The sequence below is a fragment of the Salmo salar genome, chromosome ssa15 (assembly GCF_905237065.1).
Source record: "Salmo salar chromosome ssa15, Ssal_v3.1, whole genome shotgun sequence".
Lineage (NCBI taxonomy): Eukaryota > Metazoa > Chordata > Actinopteri > Salmoniformes > Salmonidae > Salmo > Salmo salar.
The window spans coordinates 8,439,226-8,463,574 of NC_059456.1; the positions used below are offsets into that span (position 1 = coordinate 8,439,226).

The following is a 24,349-nucleotide window of genomic DNA, read 5'->3' on the forward strand; positions in this document are numbered from 1 at the left end:
AGGACAGCAGAGTCCCTCGCCATCTTCCCCCTGAAGCTAGGACAGCAGATGCCCTGGCCATCTTCCCCCTGAAGCTAGGACAGCAGAGTCCCTGGCCATCTTCCCCCTGAAGCTAGGACAGCAGAGTCCCTGGCCATCTTCCCCCTGAAGCTAGGACAGCAGAGTCCCTGTGCATCTTCCCCCTGAAACTAGGACAGCAAAGTCCCTGGCCATCTTCCCCCTAAAGCTAGGACAGCAGAGTCCCTGGCCATCTTCCCCCTGAAGTTAGGAGAGCAGAGTCCCTGGCCATCTTCCCCCTGAAGTTAGGACAGCAGAGTCCCTGGCCATCTTCCCCCTGAAGCTAGGACAGCAGAGTCCCTGGCCATCTTCCCCCTGAAGCTAGGACAGCAGAGTCCCTGGCCATCTTCCCCCTGAAGCTAGGACAGCAGAGTCCCTGGCCATCTTCCCCCTGAAGTTAGGACAGCAGAGTCCCTGGCCATCTTCCCCCTGAAGTTAGGAGAGCAGAGTCCCTGGCCATCTTCCCCCTGAAGTTAGGACAGCAGAGTCCCTGGCCATCTTCCCCCTGAAGCTAGGACAGCAGAGTCCCTGGCCATCTTCCCCCTGAAGCTAGGACAGCAGAGTCCCTGGCCATCTTCCCCCTGAAGCTAGGACAGCAGAGTCCCTGGCCATCTTCCCCCTGAAGCTAGGACAGCAGAGTCCCTGGCCATCTTCCCCCTGAAGCTAGGACAGCAGAGTCCCTGGCCATCTTCCCCCTGAAGCTAGGACAGCAGAGTCCCTGGCCATCTTCCCCCTGAAGCTAGGACAGCAGATGCCCTGGCCATCTTCCCCCTGAAGCTAGGACAGCAGAGTCCCTCGCCATCTTCCCCCTGAAGCTAGGACAGCAGATGCCCTGGCCATCTTCCCCCTGAAGCTAGGACAGCAGAGTCCCTGGCCATCTTCCCCCTGAAGCTAGGACAGCAGAGTCCCTGGCCATCTTCCCCCTGAAGCTAGGACAGCAGAGTCCCTGTGCATCTTCCCCCTGAAACTAGGACAGCAAAGTCCCTGGCCATCTTCCCCCTAAAGCTAGGACAGCAGAGTCCCTGGCCATCTTCCCCCTGAAGTTAGGAGAGCAGAGTCCCTGGCCATCTTCCCCCTGAAGTTAGGACAGCAGATGCCCTGGCCATCTTCCCCCTGAAGCTAGGACAGCAGAGTCCCTGGCCATCTTCCCCCTGAAGCTAGGACAGCAGAGTCCCTGGCCATCTTCCCCCTGAAGTTAGGAGAGCAGAGTCCCTGGCCATCTTCCCCCTGAAGTTAGGACAGCAGAGTCCCTGGCCATCTTCCCCCTGAAGCTAGGACAGCAGAGTCCCTGGCCATCTTCCCCTGAAGCTAGGACAGCAGAGTCCCTGGCCATCTTCCCCCTGAAATTAGGAGAGCAGAGTCCCTGGCCATCTTCCCCCTGAAGTTAGGACAGCAGATGCCCTGGCCATCTTCCCCCTGAAGCTAGGACAGCAGAGTCCCTGGCCATCTTCCCCCTGAAGCTAGGACAGCAGAGTCCCTGGCCATCTTCCCCCTGAAGCTAGGACAGCAGAGTCCCTGGCCATCTTCCCCCTGAAGCTAGGACAGCAGAGTCCCTGGCCATCTTCCCCCTGAAGCTAGGACAGCAGAGTCCCTGGCCATCTTCCCCTGAAGCTAGGACAGCAGAGTCCCTGGCCATCTTCCCCCTGAAGTTAGGACAGCAGAGTCCCTGGCCATCTTCCCCCTGAAGCTAGGACAGCAGAGTCCCTGGCCATCTTCCCCCTGAAGCTAGGACAGCAGAGTCCCTGGCCATCTTCCCCCTGAAGCTAGGACAGCAGAGTCCCTGGCCATCTTCCCCCTGAAGTTAGGACAGCAGAGTCCCTGTCCATCTTCCCCCTGAAGCTAGGACAGCAGAGTCCCTGGCCATCTTCCCCCTGAAGCTAGGACAGCAGAGTCCCTGGCCATCTTCCCCCTGAAGCTAGGACAGCAGAGTCCCTGGCCATCTTCCCCCTGAAGCTAGGACAGCAGAGTCCCTGGCCATCTTCCCCCTGAAGCTAGGACAGCAGAGTCCCTGGCCATCTTCCCCCTGAAGCTAGGACAGCAGAGTCCCTGGCCATCTTCCCCCTGAAGCTAGGACAGCAGAGTCCCTGGCCATCTTCCCCCTGAAGTTAAGACAGCAGAGTCCCTGGCCATCTTCCCCCTGAAGTTAGGACAGCAGTGTCCCTGGCCATCTTCCCCCTGAAGTTAGGACAGCAAAGTCCCTGGCCATCTTCCCCCTGAAGCTAGGACAGCAGAGTCCCTGTCCATCTTCCCCCTGAAGCTAGGACAGCAGAGTCCCTGGCCATCTTCCCCCTGAAACTAGGACAGCAAAGTCCCTGGCCATCTCCCCCCTGAAGCTAGGACAGCAGAGTCCCTGTCCATCTTCCCCCTGAAGCTAGGACAGCAGAGTCCCTGGCCATCTTCCCCCTGAAGCTAGGACAGCAGAGTCCCTGGCCATCTCCCCCCTGAAGCTAGGACAGCAAAGTCCCTGGCCATCTTCCCCCTGAAGCTAGGACAGCAAAGTCCCTGGCCATCTTCCCCCTGAAGCTAGGCCAGCAAAGTCCCTGGCCATCTCCCCCTGAAGCTAGGACAGCAGAGTCCCTGGCCATCTTCCCCCTGAAGCTAGGACAGCAAAGTCCCTGGCCATCTTCCCCCTGAAGCTAGGACAGCAAAGTCCTTACCATCTTCCGAGAACATCTGAAACCATACCATCTTCAAAGAGTATCTTAAATTCATCAAAATCTTTTTTAATACATTTTTTTTTTAAATCCTACTAGCTCTGACTTTGTTGATAACTACTTTATTGAGGGAAAATGTACTTGCTATGCTTGTGATGTGGTTGTCGCACCTAGTTATCTTAAGATGAATGAACTAATTTTAAGTCGCTCTGGATAAGAGTGTCTGCTAAATTACTGAAATATATATGTGAAATGTAACTTGGGGTGTCGGGTTTCCAAGCCGTGAGGTTGCAGCTGTGAGATACAGATATGATATGGATTCCCTCCTTTCATTTAATTCATCATTATACAATACGAAACCAGGACCAGAAACCAGGACCAGGACCAGAAACCAGGACCAGAAACCAGGACCAGGACCAGAAACCAGGACCAGAAACCAGGACCAGAAACCAGAAACCAGAAACCAGGACCAGAAACCAGGCTGTCTCTGCCAGGATATGTCATTCAGGAATCAGACCTTCCCCTGGTGATCCTGCTAAAATATCTGTTCCTCTGTTGGATATGAAGTGAGGAAATGCATCTGTCTTGGCCCAGGTGTACAGGGGTCTAATACTAATTCTGGTTCTTTGTGTCTCTAGAATATTCATGTCTCCCATTGACATCAATGCAGGATTAATATGAAAACGTACACAGATGTGATATAGTTAGGCTTTGGCTCCAAACTACCCCTGGGTCGGACTGTCCTGGTGCTTTATTGTGACGGCTTGTAGTGACCTGACCTTTTGATTTACCAGTGCAGACATACCAAAACGTACTGACATCTTTTCTCAACAAATCAACATGATTAACTCAAGTCAATGAATGGAATTCAATTTATATAGTGTCTCGGGCAGTTTAGAGAAGATAGCACCTCTGTTCTATAGGCCTTGGGTGAAGTAGCTGTTAGCTATGGTGTTCACGTTTAGCACAGTCTACATTCAGACTTCTACTGACCCAAATTATACACAGCAATCCTACTGCACTGCCTCCAAGCATCGCACCAGACTCAAAGAAGTTCTAGGGGGGAAAAAAACCCAGAGGATTTTTGGCTTTAGAAAGAGTTGTAAGAGTTTACAGCGACGGGATAAACATGAATGGAAAACATGTTAATCTGCTCAACATGTGAATCGCCTCAATTTAGAGGTTTTAAACAAAACAAGCACTTCTTTCTGTCAGTTGTCACGCCGGGGGACTAATGTACAAGCTGTCTAATATCGTGTGAGGCTGGGTTCTGCATCCCAAATAAGCACCCTGTTCCCTATATAATGATAGTGCACAACGAGTAACCGACGGTTACGTGTCTATCTGTAAATGATGTCTGAATGTTGGGAGTGTTGGGAGTGTTGGAGTGTGCCCCTGTGTATCTGTAAATTATGTCTGAATGTTGGAGTGTTGGGAGTGTTGGAGTATTGGGAGTGTTGGAGTGTTGGAGTGTTGGAGTGTTGGGAGTGTTGGGAGTGTTGGGAGTGTTGGAGTGTTGGGAGTGTTGGAGTGTGCCCCTGTCTATCTGTAAATCATGTCTGAATGTTGGAGTGTTGGGAGTATTGGAGTGTTGGGAGTGTTGGAGTGTGCCCCTGTCTATCTGTAAATCATGTCTGAATGTTGGAGTGTTGGGAGTGTTGGGGATTGGAGTGTTGGGAGTGTTGGAGTGTGCCCCTGTCTATCTGTAAATCATGTCTGAATGTTGGAGTGTTGGGAGTGTTGGGAGTATTGGAGTGTTGGGAGTGTTGGGAGTGTTGGAGTGTGCCCCTGTCTATCTGTAAATCATGTCTGAATGTTGGGAGTGTTGGGAGTGTTGGAATGTTGGAGTGTTGGAGTGTTGGGAGTGTTGGAGTGTGCCCCTGTCTATCTGTAAATCACGTCTGAAGTGTTGGAGTGTTGGGAGTGTTGGAGTGTTGGGAGTGTTGGAGTGTGCCCCTGTCTATCTGTAAATGATGTCTGAATGTTGGAGTGTTGGAGTGTTGGGAGTGTTGGAATGTTGGAGTGTTGGAGTGTTGGAGTGTTGGAATGTTGGAGTGTTGGGAGTGTTGGGGTGTTGGGAGTGTTGGGAGTGTTGGAGTGTGCCCCTGTCTATCTGTAAATGATGTCTGAATGTTGGAGTGTTGGGAGTATTGGAGTGTTGGGAGTCTTGGAGTGTGCCCCTGTCTATCTGTAAATCATGTCTGAATGTTGGGAGTGTTGGGAGTGTTGGAGTGTGCCCCTGTCTATCATGTCTGAATGTTGGAGTGTTGGGAGTGTTGGAGTGTGCCCCTGTCTATCATGTCTGAATGTTGGAGTGTTGGGAGTGTTGGGAGTGTTGGAGTGTGCCCCTGTCTATCTGTAAATGATGTCTGAGTGAAGGTAAACAGCATACTGGGTACATTTCTGCAAACTAAGAGCGTTGGGAGTGTGCCCCTGTCTATCATGTCTGAATGTTGGAGTGTTGGGAGTGTTGTAGTGTTGTGAGTGTTGGAGTGTTGGGAGTGTTGGAGTGTGCCCCTGTCTATCATGTCTGAATGCTGGAGTGTTGGGAGTGTTGGAGTGTGCCCCTGTCTATCTGTAAATGATATCTGAATGTTGGAGTGTTGGGAGTGTTGGGAGTGTTGGAGTGTGCCCCTGTCTATCTGTAAATGATGTCTGAATGTTGGAGTGTTGGGAGTGTTGGGAGTGTTGGGAGTGTTGGGAGTGTTGGGAGTGTGCCCCTGTCTATCTGTAAATCATGTCTGAATGTTGGAGTGTTGGGAGTGTTGGGAGTATTGGAGTGTTGGGAGTGTTGGGAGTGTTGGAGTGTGCCCCTGTCTATCTGTAAATGATGTCTGAATGTTGGAGTGTTGGGAGTGTTGGGAGTGTTGGGAGTGTTGGAGTGTGCCCCTGTCTATCTGTAAATCATGTCTGAATGTTGGGAGTGTTGGGAGTGTTGGAGTGTTGGGAGTGTTGGGAGTGTGCCCCTGTCTATCTGTAAATCATGTCTGAATGTTGGAGTGTTGGGAGTGTTGGAGTGTTGGGAGTGTTGGGAGTGTTGGGAGTGTTGGAGTGTGCCCCTGTCTATCTGTAAATGATGTTGGAGTGTTGGAGTGTTGGAGTGTTGGGAGTGTTGGGAGTGTTGGGGTGTTGGGAGTGTTGGGGTGTTGGGAGTGTTGGAGTGTGCCCCTGTCTATCTGTAAATGATGTTGGAGTGTTGGGAGTGTTGGGAGTGTTGGGAGTGTTGGGAGTGTTGGGAGTGTTGGGAGTGTTGGGAGTGTTGGGAGTGTTGGAGTGTTGGAGTGTTGGGAGTATTGGGAGTGTTGGGAGTGTTGGAGTGTTGGAGTGTTGGGAGTATTGGGAGTGTTGGAGTGTTGGAGTGTTGGAGTGTTGGGAGTGTTGGGAGTGTTGGAGTGTGCCCCTGTCTATCTGTAAATCATGTCTGAATGTTGGAGTGTTGGGAGTATTGGAGTGTTGGGAGTGTTGGGAGTGTTGGAGTGTGCCCCTGTCTATCTGTAAATCATGTCTGAATGTTGGAGTGTTGGGAGTGTTGGGAGTATTGGAGTGTTGGGAGTGTTGGAGTGTGCCCCTGTCTATCTGTAAATCATGTCTGAATGTTGGAGTGTTGGGAGTGTTGGGAGTATTGGAGTGTTGGGAGTGTTGGGAGTGTTGGAGTGTGCCCCTGTCTATCTGTAAATCATGTCTGAATGTTGGGAGTGTTGGGAGTGTTGGAATGTTGGAGTGTTGGAGTGTTGGGAGTGTTGGAGTGTGCCCCTGTCTATCTGTAAATCATGTCTGAATGTTGGAGTGTTGGGAGTGTTGGAGTGTTGGGAGTGTTGGAGTGTGCCCCTGTCTATCTGTAAATGATGTCTGAATGTTGGAGTGTTGGAGTGTTGGGAGTGTTGGAATGTTGGAGTGTTGGAGTGTTGGAGTGTTGGAATGTTGGAGTGTTGGGAGTGTTGGGGTGTTGGGAGTGTTGGAGTGTGCCCCTGTCTATCTGTAAATGATGTCTGAATGTTGGAGTGTTGGGAGTATTGGAGTGTTGGGAGTCTTGGAGTGTGCCCCTGTCTATCTGTAAATCATGTCTGAATGTTGGGAGTGTTGGGAGTGTTGGAGTGTGCCCCTGTCTATCATGTCTGAATGTTGGAGTGTTGGGAGTGTTGGAGTGTGCCCCTGTCTATCATGTCTGAATGTTGGAGTGTTGGGAGTGTTGGGAGTGTTGGAGTGTGCCCCTGTCTATCTGTAAATGATGTCTGAGTGAAGGTAAACAGCATACTGGGTACATTTCTGCAAACTAAGAGCGTTGGGAGTGTGCCCCTGTCTATCATGTCTGAATGTTGGAGTGTTGGGAGTGTTGTAGTGTTGTGAGTGTTGGAGTGTTGGGAGTGTTGGAGTGTGCCCCTGTCTATCATGTCTGAATGTTGGAGTGTTGGGAGTGTTGGAGTGTGCCCCTGTCTATCTGTAAATGATATCTGAATGTTGGAGTGTTGGGAGTGTTGGGAGTGTTGGAGTGTGCCCCTGTCTATCTGTAAATGATGTCTGAATGTTGGAGTGTTGGGAGTGTTGGAGTGTTGGGAGTGTTGGGAGGGTTGGGAGTGTGCCCCTGTCTATCTGTAAATCATGTCTGAATGTTGGAGTGTTGGGAGTGTTGGGAGTATTGGAGTGTTTCGGAGTGTTGGGAGTGTTGGAGTGTGCCCCTGTCTATCTGTAAATCATGTCTGAATGTTGGAGTGTTGGGAGTGTTGGGAGTGTTGGAGTGTGCCCCTGTCTATCTGTAAATCATGTCTGAATGTTGGGAGTGTTGGGATGTTGGAGTGTTGGGAGTGTTGGAGTGTGCCCCTGTCTATCTGTAAATCATGTCTGAATGTTGGAGTGTTGGGAGTGTTGGAGTGTTGGGAGTGTTGGGAGTGTTGGGAGTGTTGGAGTGTGCCCCTGTCTATCTGTAAATGATGTTGGAGTGTTGGAGTGTTGGAGTGTTGGGAGTGTTGGGAGTGTTGGGGTGTTGGGAGTGTTGGGAGTGTTGGGAGTGTTGGAGTGTGCCCCTGTCTATCTGTAAATGATGTTGGAGTGTTGGAGTGTTGGGAGTGTTGGGAGTGTTGGGAGTGTTGGAGTGTGCCCCTGTCTATCTGTAAATGATGTCTGAATGTTGGAGTGTTGGGAGTATTGGAGTGTTGGGAGTCTTGGAGTGTGCCCCTGTCTATCTGTAAATCATGTCTGAATGTTGGGAGTGTTGGGAGTATTGGAGTGTTGGGAGTGTTGGAGTGTGCCCCTGTCTATCTGTAAATCATGTCTGAATGTTGGAGTGTTGGGAGTGTTGGGAGTATTGGGAGTGTTGGAGTGTGCCCCTGTCTATCTGTAAATCATGTCTGAATGTTGGAGTGTTGGGAGTGTTGGGAGTATTGGAGTGTTGGGAGTGTTGGGAGTGTTGGAGTGTGCCCCTGTCTATCTGTAAATCATGTCTGAATGTTGGGAGTGTTGGGAGTGTTGGAATGTTGGAGTGTTGGAGTGTTGGGAGTGTTGGAGTGTGCCCCTGTCTATCTGTAAATCATGTCTGAATGTTGGGAGTGTTGGGAGTGTTGGAGTGTGCCCCTGTCTATCATGTCTGAATGTTGGAGTGTTGGGAGTGTTGGAGTGTGCCCCTGTCTATCATGTCTGAATGTTGGAGTGTTGGGAGTGTTGGGAGTGTTGGAGTGTGCCCCTGTCTATCTGTAAATGATGTCTGAGTGAAGGTAAACAGCATACTGGGTACATTTCTGCAAACTAAGAGCGTTGGGAGTGTGCCCCTGTCTATCATGTCTGAATGTTGGAGTGTTGGGAGTGTTGTAGTGTTGTGAGTGTTGGAGTGTTGGGAGTGTTGGAGTGTGCCCCTGTCTATCATGTCTGAATGTTGGAGTGTTGGGAGTGTTGGAGTGTGCCCCTGTCTATCTGTAAATGATATCTGAATGTTGGAGTGTTGGGAGTGTTGGGAGTGTTGGAGTGTGCCCCTGTCTATCTGTAAATGATGTCTGAGTGAAGGTAAACAGCATACTGGGTACATTTCTGCAAACTAAGAGCATTGAAGCACGAGGCTCAACTTCTCCACTGTTTTGGTGCCCTGGCAACCACACTGTAACCTCTTAAAGCCAATCAGTGCACATGTGCAGATACTGTGTGTGGCTGTGTGACAGCGAAGTCGTGCATCTCGCTCATCTCAATATCTGCGACGCTGCTAGTGTCAACGTCATTTCATTGAGTCTACCTTTAACAATGTGATGGGACTTTGTTGCTCCTTGCTGAAATTGTTGTTACTCCCTGTAATGCAGCAGCAGCACACATATGACTGGTAAATAGAATGAAGAGAGCAGGATTGAAACCTCTAACCCTGGTAATATGACTGGTAAATAGACCAGGCTGGGAACCTCTAACCCTGGTAATATGACTGGTAAATAGAACAGGCTGGGAACCTCTAACCCTGGTAATATGACTGGTAAATAGAACAGGCTGGGAACCTCTAACCCTGGTAATATGACTGGTAAATAGAACAGGCTGGGAACCTGTAACCCTGGTAATATGACTGGTAAATAGAACAGGCTGGGAACCTGTAACCCTGGTAATATGACTGGTAAATAGAACAGGCTGGGAACCTCTAACCCTGGTAATATGACTGGTAAATAGAACAGGCTGGGAACCTCTAACCCTGGTAATATGACTGGTAAATAGAACAGGCTGGGAACCTCTAACCCTGGTAATATGACTGGTAAATAGACCAGGCTGGGAACCTCTAACCCTGGTAATATGACTGGTAAATAGAACAGGCTGGGAACCTGTAACCCTGGTAATATGACTGGTAAATAGAACAGGCTGGGAACCTGTAACCCTGGTAATATGACTGGTAAATAGAACAGGCTGGGAACCTCTAACCCTGGTAATATGACTGGTAAATAGAACAGGCTGGGAACCTGTAACCCTGGTAATATGACTGGTAAATAGAACAGGCTGGGAACCTCTAACCCTGGTAATATGACTGGTAAATAGAATGAATAGAACAATAACTTTCCTCTGAAACTTTCTGTCTTCCGACCTGCAGCCAGCTACTGTACCTCAATGACATCATGCCAGCCTCGCAAACCAATGCGATAGAAGGCCATAAATCATTCCTAAAAGAAAGACTGTTGAATGAAGGTCACACCTTTGGGTCAAACTGTTGCACAATTAAACTCTTGGTAGCCTACAACAGTTTTACTTCACTTTTTGTACCCTGCACCTGCGATGGATGTGCAAATACTGGCTACTTAAAAAAACTCCTAACTCTATCCTCCTACCCTAAAATTCACAGGGTGGCTTAACCAGTCATCTTGACCTTAATTACCATTGTGAAATAACACCAAAGATTCCATTCCTAAATGATTCAGGGAGCCCTGGTCTCAGATTGGCATTTCTGATGCTTTGGAAGCTTTTAACTACCAACACTCTCTGTGGACTTCAACTGAACCCGTAGGGGACGGCTGTACTGTGGCTGCCTGGTGGAGCAAAGCTTGAGCTCAAATCTGACAGGCACTACTGGCAACAAGGTCTACATTCAAAATCACACCCTATTCCCTATATAGTGAACTACTGTTGGTGGAACGTCGTACACTATGTAGGGAATAGGGTGCCTTTTCAGACACAGATCACACAACACTGTGACTAACGAGCCAATTGGCTGATGTCTCAGAGGATGAGGGCCAATTAGCTGAAGTCTCAAGAGGATGAGGGCCAATTGGCTGAAGTCTCAGAGGAAGAGGGCCAATTAGTTATAGTCTCAGAGGATGAGGGCCAATTAGCTATAGTCTCAGAGGATGAGGGCCAATTGGCTGAAGCCTCACGAGGATGAGGGCCAATTAGCTGAAGTCTCACGAGGATGAGGGCCAATTAGCTGAAGTCTCAGAGGATGAGGGCCAATTAGCTGAAATCTCAGAGGATGAGGGCCAATTAGCTGAAGTTTCACGAGGATGAGGGCCAATTAGCTGAAGTCTCAGAGGAAGAGGGCCAATTAGCTGAAGTCTCAGAGGATGAGGGCCAATTAGCTGAAGTCTCAGAGGATGAGGGCCAATTAGCTGAAGTCTCACGAGGATGAGGGCCAATTAGCTGAAGTCTCACGAGGATGAGGGCCAATTAGCTGAAGTCTCACGAGGATGAGGGCCAATTAGCTGAAGTCTCAGAGGATGAGGATCAGACACAGAATTAGAACAATATGTTATAGGAGAGTTCTGGGGGAAAAAAAGGATAGAAATGGCTAAAGCAGTAGATACCTGTGTGAATTCATTCATCATTAGTCGAGTCAGACTAGCTAAAACAGCACAAACTAAATAAGGGGGATTGCAGCTTTCAACATGAAATGCCATTCTGATGTTTATTTCCCTTGAAACCACAACGAAAAGTCCAAAGTGAACTTGATCAAATGTGTGTTTCTATACCGACTCGTTGGTTTCTCTCTCGCCCACTATTCAGGCTATTCTCGAGGCTATTTCAGAAAGCTACCATACTCCTGTGGACAAACACAGTTAGTTGGAGTCTAGGGGATTTTAATACATGAACAAACGTGGTGAATATTATCAAAGTGCACCCAGAGTTACAGGAGAACTCTTGATGTTTCACTATTAGGGCATTCAGTAGACACACCTGCAGGAAACCTTTCCCCATATGGCACCCTATTCCCTATATAGTGCACTACTTTTGACCAGAACCCTATGGCCCCACTACATAGGGAATATAGAGTGCCAATTCCATACTAAAATACTACTTAGTATGAAGCAATGTATTGGGCTGGCAAGTGCTATGTGGATATTGGGCACCCTTCCTTGATTTGGAGCCCTAGTGTAGACATTCCACAGTGTGGTATGGTCAGGGGAACCAACCAGGAACTACCTCACTCAGCACTCTATGTTTCAGGAAGGGGGGGAGAGAGAATATGAGAGCGAGAGACAGAGAGCGAAAGACAGAGAGACAGAGAGACAGAGACAGAGAGACAGAGACAGAGAGACAGAGACAGAGACAGAGACAGACAGACAGACAGACAGACAGAGCATATATGAGAGGGAGCGAGACGGACGGAGAGAGAGAATCTAGAATGCTATTTGGCCCTAAACAGAGAGTACACAGTGGCAGAATACCTGACCACTGTGACTGACCCAAACTTAAGGAAAGCTTTGACTATGTACAGACTCAGTGAGCATAGACTTGCTATTGAGAAAGGCCGCCGTAGCCTGTCTTTTCTTGAGAGCCAGGTCTGTCCATGTGCAACACTGCCCACAAAATGAGGTGGAAACTGAGCTGCACTTCCTAACCTCCTGCCAAATGTATGACCATATTAGAGACACAGATTTCCCTCAGATTACACAGACCCACAAAGAATTTGAAAACAACTCACATTTGTATAAACTCCCAGTTAAATTAGGTGAAATGCCACATTGTGCCATCACAGTAGCAAGATTTGGGACCTGTTGCCACAAGAAAAGTGGGTAACCAGTGACGCACAAACACCAGTATAAATACAACCCATATTTATGTTTATTTATTTTCCCTTTTGTACTTTAACTATTGGCACATTGATATAACACTGTATACACATAATATGACATTTGAAATGTCTCTATTTCTTTGGAACTTTAGTGAGTGTAATCTGTTCATTTCTGATTGTTTATTTCACTTTTGTTTTTTATTTATTTCACTTACTTTGGCAATGTCAACATATGTTACCCATGTGAATAAACAGGAGCCATGCTGAGGCAGTAAGGAGGTTTGAAGTGACTATTAGAACCATGCTGAGGCAGTAAGGAGGTTTGAAGTGACTATTAGAGCCATGCTGAGGCAGTAAGGAGGTTTGAAGTGACTATTAGAGCCATGCTGAGGCAGTAAGGAGGTTTGAAGTGACTATTAGAGCCACGCTGAGGCAGTAAGGAGGTTTGAAGTGACTATTAGAACCACGCTGAGGCAGTAAGGAGGTTTGAAGTGACTATTAGAGCCATGCTGAGGCAGTAAGGAGGTTTGAAGTGACTATTAGAGCCATGCTGAGGCAGTAAGGAGGTTTGAAGTGACTATTAGAGCCATGCTGGGGCAGTAAGGAGGTTTGAAGTGGCTATTAGAGCCATGCTGGGGCAGTAATGAGGTTTGAAGTGACTATTAGAGCCATGCTGAGGCAGTAAGGAGGTTTGAAGTGACTATTAGAGCCATGCTGAGGCAGTAAGGAGGTTTGAAGTGACTATTAGAACCCTGCTGAGGCAGTAAGGAGGTTTGAAGTGACTATTAGAGCCATGCTGAGGCAGTAAGGAGGTTTGAAGTGACTATTAGAACCATGCTGAGGCAGTAAGGAGGTTTGAAGTGACTATTAGAGCCATGCTGAGGCAGTAAGGAGGTTTGAAGTGACTATTAGAACCACGCTGAGGCAGTAAGGAGGTTTGAAGTGACTATTAGAGCCATGCTGAGGCAGTAAGGAGGTTTGAAGTGACTATTAGAGCCATGCTGAGGCAGTAAGGAGGTTTGAAGTGACTATTAGAGCCATGCTGGGGCAGTAAGGAGGTTTGAAGTGGCTATTAGAGCCATGCTGGGGCAGTAATGAGGTTTGAAGTGACTATTAGAGCCATGCTGAGGCAGTAAGGAGGTTTGAAGTGACTATTAGAGCCATGCTGAGGCAGTAAGGAGGTTTGAAGTGACTATTAGAGCCATGCTGAGGCAGTAAGGAGGTTTGAAGTGACTATTAGAGCCATGCTGAGGCAGTAAGGAGGTTTGAAGTGACTATTAGAACCATGCTGAGGCAGTAAGGAGGTTTGAAGTGACTATTAGAGCCATGCTGAGTGAGACACAAACTACAGTGGTGGATTTGTATGTAACCAACATAAAAATAACTTCAAAAATAGCTTCTGCTGGTCGTTGGTCGAACCAATAGGGTGGGTTACGTACACTTTCATTGTGTCAGCCACAAAGCCATTCAATGAGAGAGAGAGAGAGAGAGAGAGAGAGAGAGAGAGAGAGAGAGAGAGAACATGAGTGCATTCCAAATGATACCCTGTTCCCTATATATATTATTTATTTTTTTGCTTAAGGAGAAACATAAGAAATAGTGCAACAATTGTTCCAATAACCTTTTTAGGGAATAGCAACTTTGCTTAACTTTCTTCTTAAATCTATATTTATGCAAGAAAAAAAAAATTGCTGAAATTTCTTCCTAAAAAAAGGTTTTGTGAATCTGGGCTCAGATCTGGACCGTTTATCAATTTAGAATGGCCCTTTGATCAATTCTGAACATAATTGTTATTTTATTTTAGGCAACAAAAAAATCCCTGCAAAAATCCAATGATTACTGTCAAAAGGAGTCCTCGTTCAATATTCTCCAATGGGAGAATCTGTTTTCCTGTATATGCCAATTAAGTGCTGTCAATCAATATCACCCCACCTTTCCTGCCCTTTCCACTGCAGATGAGATCTCTACACTGCCTGATACACCAGACCCTTTCCACTGCAGATGAGATCACTACACTGCCTGATACACCACAGCCTTTCCACTGCAGATGAGATCACTACGCCTACAACTGCTGAAAAAGTTTCCACTGCAGATGAGATCACTACACTGCCTGATACACCACAGCCTTTCCACTGCAGATGAGATCACTACACTGCCTGATACACCACAGCCTTTCCACTGCAGATGAGATCACTACACTGCCTGATACACCAGACCCTTTCCACTGCAGATGAGATCACTACACTGCCTGATACACCAGAGTGTGCGCTTAACTCAGCTGTGAGTTTAAAAACATCATGGACTCAGTTGTGTCTATCATCAACTTTATTCAATCAACATCACTGGTTTCGTAGTCTGACTTAATGAGGTTCGGTGGCTAAGCAGGAGTAATGATGCTCTCAAGAGAGCAGCCTGTGTGAGTTTAGGGAGAATAACGCCATTTTGCTTTTCTCCGCCACAAGAAAGCCAACACTTATAGCGAAAATGTTTGATGTGGAGTTCGTATCAGAGGTTGTGTGTTTTTTTTTTGTGATATTTTTTGAATAATTTGAATGGATTTAATTTGGGACTACAGGGGAGGAATAAAACAGTTATTGACATGATTGAAAATGGATTTCTTTTTTAAAAAGAAATGTATTTTTGTCCTCTGATTTGAGCCCAAACGCTAAATTTCCCTACACTGCGCAACTACGTTCAGTCATCATCAATACAGATCACTCCCGTGATTTCGGAGTTTTTAGATGAACTGAACACAAATTTTGGTACAAAATGTGATGAGTTTAAATCCACACTGAGGTGGTACAGTTTGTTATAGGGACATGTTCTCTGCTGATGCGGAGGGAGTGAGACTTATTCGCAAAAACTATAGTCAACAGATATGCCATGCATACAAGGTTTAAATGTGTAAAAATACATTCAAAACAAGACAGAGAAAATAACAAAATGACAAAGATTTAGAAAATAGAACTGAATATGATGCTGGTCACCTGAGATCAAATCAAATGTTATTTGTCACATGCGCCGAATACAGCAGGTGTACACTTTACAGTGCAATGCTTACTTACAAGCCCTTAACCAACAATGCAGTTTTACGAAAATACCCCCGAAATAAGTAAGAGATAAGAATAACAAATAATTAAAGAGCAGCAGTAAATAACAATAGCGTGGCAAATATACAGGGGGTACCAGTACAGAGTCAATGTGTGGGGGCACCGGTGTCGAGGTAATTGAGGTAATATGTACATGTAGGTAGAGTTACTAAAGTGACTATGCAGAGATAATAACAGAGAGTAGCAGCAGCGTAGAAGAGGGGGGGGGGGGGGGCAATGCAAATAGTCTGGGTAGACATTTATAAAATGTTTCCTATGTGTAAATAAAAACAAAAGATGAAGATAAGATTATAATTGTGTTTATGTATTGTAATTTATACCGGTTTTCGGAAAAGTAATCCCATGTAGAAAATGTCTGTCCCCGTAAATACTTTTAAAAAACATCTGTCCCCTGTAAGAATACAGAAAAGCCCTGCACCAGCCGCTGTGACTAGTGAGATTTGGAGGGGAACTCGGAGATATTCCGCTGACTGTCTGTCTGTCTGTAAAGCATTGAACAACATCACAGGTCGGGCTACACAAATCACAAGCGCATCCTATTAGTACAGTAAAAAACCAAAGGGAAATAAACCATACCTGAAGTTCTTACTTAAACCCCATTTTAGCCACGTTGTTTCCTTTCCTCTGCCTGCTTGACGCCCAGCCGCACACGGGTTTAATCCGAGTTGACGCGCGTTCGTTCGGTATTTGGTTTAATCGCAGGTCTGCATTCAAGCAGCGGGACAATGTAACCTGCCGTTACTTACAATGTTTCCAAAAATGAGTCATTCTTCTTCCGTTTTATCCTGATAAACTGTTACTCGTTTTGACAGTTTACTATGAGCGCTTCTAGTTCTTGAAAAGTGTACTTTCACTGCTGGTTACACGCATCCGTCTTATTCATTCAACGAAGGATTGTCTCCGCTTCAGCTGTCCGCAGGTGTCCAGGATAAAAAAACCGGTGTCGCGGGTGTCCTCTGAATCCAACGACTGTTTACGCGTGTAGGGCATTACAATAATATCATATCATTGGGGTCTGAACTAGTGATGGGTCGTTTCGCGAACGACCGGCTCTTTTTGAGCGGATCTTTTAGGTGAACGTTGGGAGCCGAATCGCATCGGTGAAAGAGCTGTTTGTTTTGGCTCCCTGATTTTGCATTCTACTACTGCTGCTGCTTTCTGAGCTCAAAACAACGTTTTTCTGCAGCTAAATTACAACATACTTATGTAAAGAGGGTGAATCCTCGTTGCAGAAACAATAAGTAGTGGGGAGAGCACGTCAATCTGGTCCCCGCTGATTTGTGTCAGTGCTTAAAAAAAAAAATTACATTCTTGCAGGCCAGATAAAAATGCATTTGAACGCGCATTTCACGATTCTAACATAATAGTAGCCTACCTCCTGGGCTTTACATTGGAGATTTGACTTTTTTTTTTTTTAAGCATTTTTAAGGAAGAGCCGTTCGGAAGCCAAATGAGCCGGCTCTTTAACGTGAACGGAGCCAAATGGACCGTTTTACCAAAAAGACTCGGAATTCCCACCACCAGTCTGAACAGCCAGGGCTGCGCCGTGTGCGCGGTTCCTCGGTGTCCCCTCCCCACCCCCCTGCCTCCCCACCTTATAGCGCTAGAGTCACACGGTACTACTGTCTATCTATACCTCTGTCTGGTGTGAACCTATACTGCCCCCTGTCAGAGCAGTGAAGGTATTGCAGATCACTGAAACAGATGACATAAATACCAGTCTCTGCCAGCCCACAACAACCGGATGTTCCGATTTTCAGAGGAAATGAAGAGAGAACCTGTCACCCGGAATTCCGCTTTTGGACCTTAACTCCTCCTCCACATTTTCTGGATTGGTTGAACAATGCAGAAGAGACCCTTCCCCAAACAGTTTTGTTTTTTCTTCTAGTCAAGACCAGTGTGTAGGGGAGTAAGCGAGGTTTAATACCGTGTACAACTCGGGATAACCGGTAATACAAAAGTGATTGATTAGATATTTTATTAATCTAATGTTTAAATATCAATCACATTACACATTTAGTAATGACAGAATGTTTTTTAAACTTCATGTGCAGTAATACTTTTTTTGTATGACGTAATATGACTTTGGGGTGGCAAGCCTAGTGGTTAGAGCATTGGGCCAGTAACCGAAAGGTTGCTGGTTTAAATCCCCCCGAGCTGACAAGGTAAAAATCTGTCGTTCTGCCCCCTGAACAAGGCAGTTAACCCACTGTTCCTAGGCCTTCGTTGTAAATAAGAATTTGTTCTTAACTGACTTGCCTAGCTAAATAAAGGTTAAAGAAAAAATACAATTATTTGATCAATAGTGGGGGAAAAAAAGTATTAACGATAAAGAATAAAATAAAGACGGCACGTCTAAAATACTATTCTGATTACGGCACAAATGAAAATATGGCACAGACTGGCCCATGAATTGATGTTTCAGCATTGTCTCAATGAAGACTTCAGCGTTCGACTAGCCACATGCGCACATGCACAGTTACAGGCCTGCTAGAGTCAGTGGCAGGCGGACGAGCAATTTCTACCGTCGACGTACGGATGAAGCCTGACCTGGAATGTGAAGCTAACTGAAGCTGGCTGGCGTTAGAAACCCCCTGAGTAGGTCTAGCTTCCTACGTCGTAAACAACTCAGGTGTTCCGTCACAGACAGACACTCTGAAGATGTCTCTGATGATCTGTTGATAACACTTCAGGACCTAATGAATAGTAAACGTGGGAGGGGCCATCAAAATCAATTTCTGACAAAATAGGTTTGTTATGACTGAGTTTCAGAGACAGATTATTGAGGGATGTACTGTATGCACTCTGGGTCAGCTAAACACCAACTCTGGGCCAGCTAAAAACCAACTCTGGGCCAGCTAAACACCAACTCTGGGCCAGCTAAATACCAACTCTGGGCCAGCTAAACACCAACTCTGGGTCAGCTAAACACCAACTCTGGGCCAGCTAAATACCAACTCTGGGCCAGCTAAATACCAACTCTGGGCCAGCTAAATACCAACTCTGGGTCAGCTAAACACCAACTCTGGGCCAGCTAAATACCAACTCTGGGCCAGCTAAACACCAACTCTGGGTCAGGTAAATACCAACTCTGGGCCAGCTAAATACCAACTCTGGGTCAGCTAAATACCAACTCTGGGTCAGCTAAACACCAACTCTGGGTCAGCTAAATACCAACTCTGGGCCAGCTAAACACCAACTCTGGGTCAGCTAAATACCAACTCTGGGTCAGCTAAATACCAACTCTGGGTCAGCTAAATAACAACTCTGGGTCAGCTAAATACCAACTCTGGGTCAGCTAAATACCAACTCTGGGTCAGCTAAATACCAACTCTGGGTCAGCTAAATACCAACTCTGGGTCAGCTAAATACCAACTCTGGGCCAGCTTAACAGCAACTCTGGGTCAGGTAAATACCAACTCTGGGCCAGCTAAATACCAACTCTGGGTCAGCTAAATACCAACTCTGGGTCAGCTAAATACCAACTCTGGGTCAGCTAAATACCAACTCTGGGTCAGCTAAATACCAACTCTGGGTCAGCTAAATACCAACTCTGGGTCAGCTAAATAACAACTCTGGGTCAGCTAAATACCAACTCTGGGCCAGCTAAATACCAACTCTGGGTCAGCTAAATACCAACTCTGGGTCAGCTAAATACCAACTCTGGGCCAGCTAAATACCAACTCTGGGCCAGCTAAATAACAACTCTGGGTCAGCTAAACACCAACTCTGGGCCAGCTAAATACCAACTCTGGGCCAGCTAAACACCAACTCTGGGCCAGCTAAACACCAACTCTGGGTCAGCTAAACACCAACTCTGGGCCAGCTAAATACCAACTCTGGGTCAGCTAAACACCAACTCTGGGTCAGCTAAACACCAACTCTGGGCCAGCTAAACCCCAACTCTGGGCCAGCTAAACACCAACTCTGGGTCAGCTAAACACCAACTCTGGGTCAGCTAAATACCAACTCTGGGCCAGCTAAATACCAACTCTGGGTCAGCTAAATACCAACTCTGGGTCAGCTAAACACCAACTCTGGGCCAGCTAAACACCAACTCTGGGCCAGCTAAACACCAACTCTGGGCCAGCTAAACACCAACTCTGGGCCAGCTAAACCCCAACTCTGGGCCAGTTAAACACCAACTCTGGGTCAGCTAAACACCAACTCTGGGTCAGCTAAATACCAACTCTGGGCCAGCTAAATACCAACTCTGGGTCAGCTAAATACCAACTCTGGGTCAGCTAAATACCAACTCTGGGCCAGCTAAATACCAACTCTGGGCCAGCTAAATACCAACTCTGGGCCAGCTAAATACCAACTCTGGGTCAGCTAAACACCAACTCTGGGCCAGCAAAATACCAACTCTGGGCCAGCTAAACACCAACTCTGGGCCAGCTAAATACCAACTCTGGGTCAGCTAAACACCAACTCTGGGCCAGCTAAATACCAACTCTGGGTCAGCTAAACACCAACTCTGGGCCAGCTAAACACCAACTCTGGGCCAGCTAAATACCAACTCTGGGCCAGCTAAATACCAACTCTGGGCCAGCTAAACACCAACTCTGGGCCAGCTAAATACCAACTCTGGGTCAGCTAAACACCAACTCTGGGTCAGGTAAATACCAACTCTGGGCCAGCTAAACACCAACTCTGGGTCAGCTAAACACCAACTCTGGGTCAGCTAAACACCAACTCTGGGCCAGCTAAATACCAACTCTGGGCCAGCTAAATACCAACTCTGGGTCAGGTAAATACCAACTCTGGGCCAGCTAAATAACAACTCTGGGTCAGCTAAACACCAACTCTGGGCCAGCTAAACACCAACTCTGGGCCAGCTAAACACCAACTCTGGGTCAGCTAAATACCAACTCTGGGCCAGCTAAACACCAACTCTGGGCCAGCTAAACACCAACTCTGGGTCAGCTAAACACCAACTCTGGGCCAGCTAAACACTAACTCTGGGCCAGCTAAACACCAACTCTGGGCCAGCTAAACACCAACTCTGGGCCAGCTAAACACCAACTCTGGGCCAGCTAAATACCAACTCTGGGCCAGCTAAATACCAACTCTGGGTCAGCTAAACACCAACTCTGGGTCAGCTAAATACCAACTCTGGGCCAGCTAAACACCAACTCTGGGTCAGCTAAATACCAACTCTGGGTCAGCTAAATACCAACTCTGGGTCAGCTAAACACCAACTCTGGGTCAGCTAAACACCAACTCTGGGCCAGCTAAACACCAACTCTGGGCCAGCTAAACACCAACTCTGGGTCAGCTAAATACCAACTCTGGGCCAGCTAAATACCAACTCTGGGTCAGCTAAATACCAACTCTGGGCCAGCTAAATACCAACTCTGGGCCAGCTAAACACCAACTCTGGGCCAGCTAAATACCAACTCTGGGCCAGCTAAACACCAACTCTGGGCCAGCTAAACACCAACTCTGGGTCAGCTAAACACCAACTCTGGGCCAGCTAAACACCAACTCTGGGTCAGCTAAACACCAACTCTGGGCCAGCTAAACACCAACTCTGGGCCAGCTAAACACCAACTCTGGGCCAGCTAAACACCAACTCTGGGTCAGCTAAACACCAACTCTGGGCCAGCTAAATACCAACTCTGGGCCAGCTAAATACCAACTCTGGGCCAGCTAAATACCAACTCTGGGCCAGCTAAACATCAACTCTGGACCAGCTAAACAGCAACACTTTGAAATATTATGGAATTATCTATTTTCACCTCCCCCCTCAACATGCCCCCATAATACTGTCCTGTCACATAACAAATATTCCTAATGTAAATCCCCTATTCAGTGTCATTCCTAATGTAACATCTCCTATTCAGTGGCAGATCTCATCTTTCTCAGAGACTGACCATCTCATTTTTCACATTCATCATTCAACCTATCTATTGTTTTCTTAGATTGTCTGTGGCCTTAGCCTGACCTCATAACATATTATAAGGCTTATAATAAGACATTATAAAGACTCATATGCTTATAACAAGTAATCAAGTATTATACCTGCAGGCTTTAAGTAGTCGTACCCACAATTCAACTGGTTTTCTACTGGCCTCTGCTATTGTCAAACACCTTGGTTTCTACCGGTATATACTGGTTTCTACTGGTATATACTGGTTTCTACTGGTATATACTGGTTTCTACCGGTATATACTGGTTTCTACCGGTATATACTGGTTTCTACCGGTATATACTGGTTTCTACCGGTATATACTGGTTTCTATCGGTATATACTGGTTTCTACCGGTATATACTGGTTTCTACCGGTATATACTATATACTGGTTTCTACCGGTATATACTGGTTTCTACCGGTATATACTGTTTTCTACTGGTATATACTGGTTTCTATCGGTATATACTGGTTTCTACTGGTATATACTGATATATACTGGTTTCTACTGGTATATACTGGTTTCTACTGGTATATACTGGTTTCTACTGGTATATACTGGTTTCTACTGGTATATACTGTACACATTTCGATTGGATTCTTTACAATTTTTTCCCCCAATCACCTTCTACTGTTCTATCCACAGATCTACAGGTCTCTACTACTACACCATCTCCCTTCACTACATCTTTAACCAAAGCCGTCTGGGTATGCATTCCTCAGATTCCATGGCCGAGGTTCTGGAAGAAATGTCCCAGGGACAGTGGCATCATTCATAACTCTCATTCTTTACAGTACATTAAAGCCAGTCATGGAAAAAATGGGTTTCATTTAACAGAACAGTATAAGTTAACAAATGTATGACCCCAAATAGCACAGCAATCATTTTAAGGACTGTTTGGTGGACATGTTTACAGTAACAGTCAGTGCAACAACAACTTTTGTAGACAAAAGCAATTTCTTGAAAGAGTTCAATGGATGATTATTATTATAATTGATTATTATTTTTGTTGGTTGTGAGCAGTTTGTTCTGTTTACACTTCAACTAGAGCAAAAACCTGAGTGGGAGAAACTGTTGGCGACTCAGCAGCAGCAGCATCTGTGAATTAGTACCACCTAGTGGACACTGTTAAAACAACAACCCGACCATTCACTGTAGAATGTATATTATCCATCCATCCAACACAACACAGTAAAACTCTAATGACGTCACTAGCCTAACAATCTAACAACATCTACATGTTCAGACGAGGAGTACATGTAGAAGAGAATATCATGGGATGACTCATAGGCCAAGACCCTATGGGCCCTGGACAAAAGTAGTGCACTAAATAGGGAATAAGGCCCTGGACAAAAGTAGTGCACTAAATAGGGAATAAGGCCCTGGACAAAAGTAGTGCACTAAATAGGGAATAAGGCCCTGGACAAAAGTAGTGCACTAAATAGGGAATAGGATGCCATTTGGGATGATTCATAATGGGAGTTATGGCCCACCATCACCTGAGATAAAGATCCTATTATAATCCTAATCTGAGATAAAGATCCTATTATTACCCTCACCTAGAATAAAGATCCTATTATAACCCTCACCTAGAATAAAGATCCTATTATAACCCTCACCTAGAATAAAGATCCTATTATAACCCTCACCTAGAATAAAGATCCTATTATAACCCTCACCTAGAATAAAGATCCTATTATAACCCTTACCTGAGATAAAGATCCTATTATAACCCTCACGTAGAATAAAGATCCTATTATAACCCTCACCTAGAATAAAGATCCTATTATAACCCTCACCTAGAATAAAGATCCTATTATAACCCTCACCTGAGATAAAGATCCTATTATAACCCTCACCTAGAATAAAGATCCTATTATAACCCTCACCTAGAATAAAGATCCTATTATAACCCTCACCTGAGATAAAGATCCTATTATAACCCTCACCTAGAATAAAGATCCTATTATAACCCTCACCTGAGATATAGATCCTATTATAACCCTCACCTGAGATATAGATCCTATTATAATCCTGAGATAAAGATCCTATCATAATCCTGAGATAAAGATCCTATTATAATCCTGAGATAAAGATCCTATTATAACTTCATAAAGAGATCCTCTTTGAAGGACAGACTTACAGTGTTCCAGTTCCAGAGGTACAGTATCTAGGAGAACATATCTGCTCTGTCTGCTCTGTCTGTCTGTCTGTCTGTCTGTCTGTCTGTCTGTCTGTCTGTCTGTCTGTCTGTCTGTCTGTCTGTCTGTCTGTGGGAAACGCCTTAAGAGATGGTATGGGACCTGTCAGTCAGTCAGTCAGTCAGTCAGTTAGTTAGTTAGTTTTGATTTAGCCTACATTCCATTTTCTGCTCTCCGAATTCATCAAATTCCTACCTCAAAGACAGATAGAGAGACAGAGACGAGACCAAGTCACTATTATTCGAGTCACAAGCAAGTCTCAAGTCACAAGGTCTGAGTCGCAAGTAAAACTCGAGTCACAAGGTCTGAGTCTCAAGTAAAACTCCAGTCATAAGGTCTGAGTCTCAAGTAAAACTCCAGTCACAAGGTCTGAGTCTCAAGTAAAACTCCAGTCACAAGGTCTGAGTCTCAAGTAAAACTCGAGTCACAAGGTCTGAGTCTCAAGTAAAACTCCAGTCACAAGGTCTGAGTCTCAAGTAAAACTCCAGTCACAAGGTCTGAGTCTCAAGTAAAACTCCAGTCACAAGGTCTGAGTCTCAAGTAAAACTCCAGTCACAAGGTCTGAGTCTCAAGTAAAACTCCAGTCACAAGGTCTGAGTCTCAAGTAAAACTCCAGTCACAAGGTCTGAGTCTCAAGTAAAACTCGAGTCACAAGGTCTGAGTCTCAAGTAAAACTCGAGTCACAAGGTCTGAGTCTCAAGTAAAACTCCAGTCACAAGGTCTGAGTCTCAAGTAAAACTCCAGTCACAAGGTCTGAGTCTCAAGTAAGACTCCAGTCACAAGGTCTGAGTCTCAAGTAAAACTCCAGTCACAAGGTCTGAGTCTCAAGTAAAACTCCAGTCACAAGGTCTGAGTCTCAAGTAAAACTCCAGTCACAAGGTCTGAGTCTCAAGTAAGACTCGAGTCACAAGGTCTGAGTCTCAAGTAAAACTCCAGTCACAAGGTCTGAGTCTCAA

The 24,349-nt window shown here is 46.1% G+C and overlaps 1 protein-coding gene across 8 annotated transcripts in view; it reads right to left on the reverse strand.

Moving 5' to 3' along the window:
• The window catches only part of LOC106570928 (PDZ domain-containing protein 2), a 241,900-nt gene that overhangs the window by 161,573 nt on the left and 55,978 nt on the right, over nucleotides 1-24,349 (reverse strand). Inside the window, exon 1 of one of the 8 annotated variants that reach the window (XM_045695435.1) lies at nucleotides 15,855-16,822. The exons of the other annotated variants lie outside the window; for them this stretch is intronic. The gene's annotated coding sequence lies outside the window, so the exon portion shown is untranslated. Of the gene's footprint in view, nucleotides 1-15,854; nucleotides 16,823-24,349 lie in introns of those variants that run through there. 8 annotated transcript variants of the gene reach the window in all.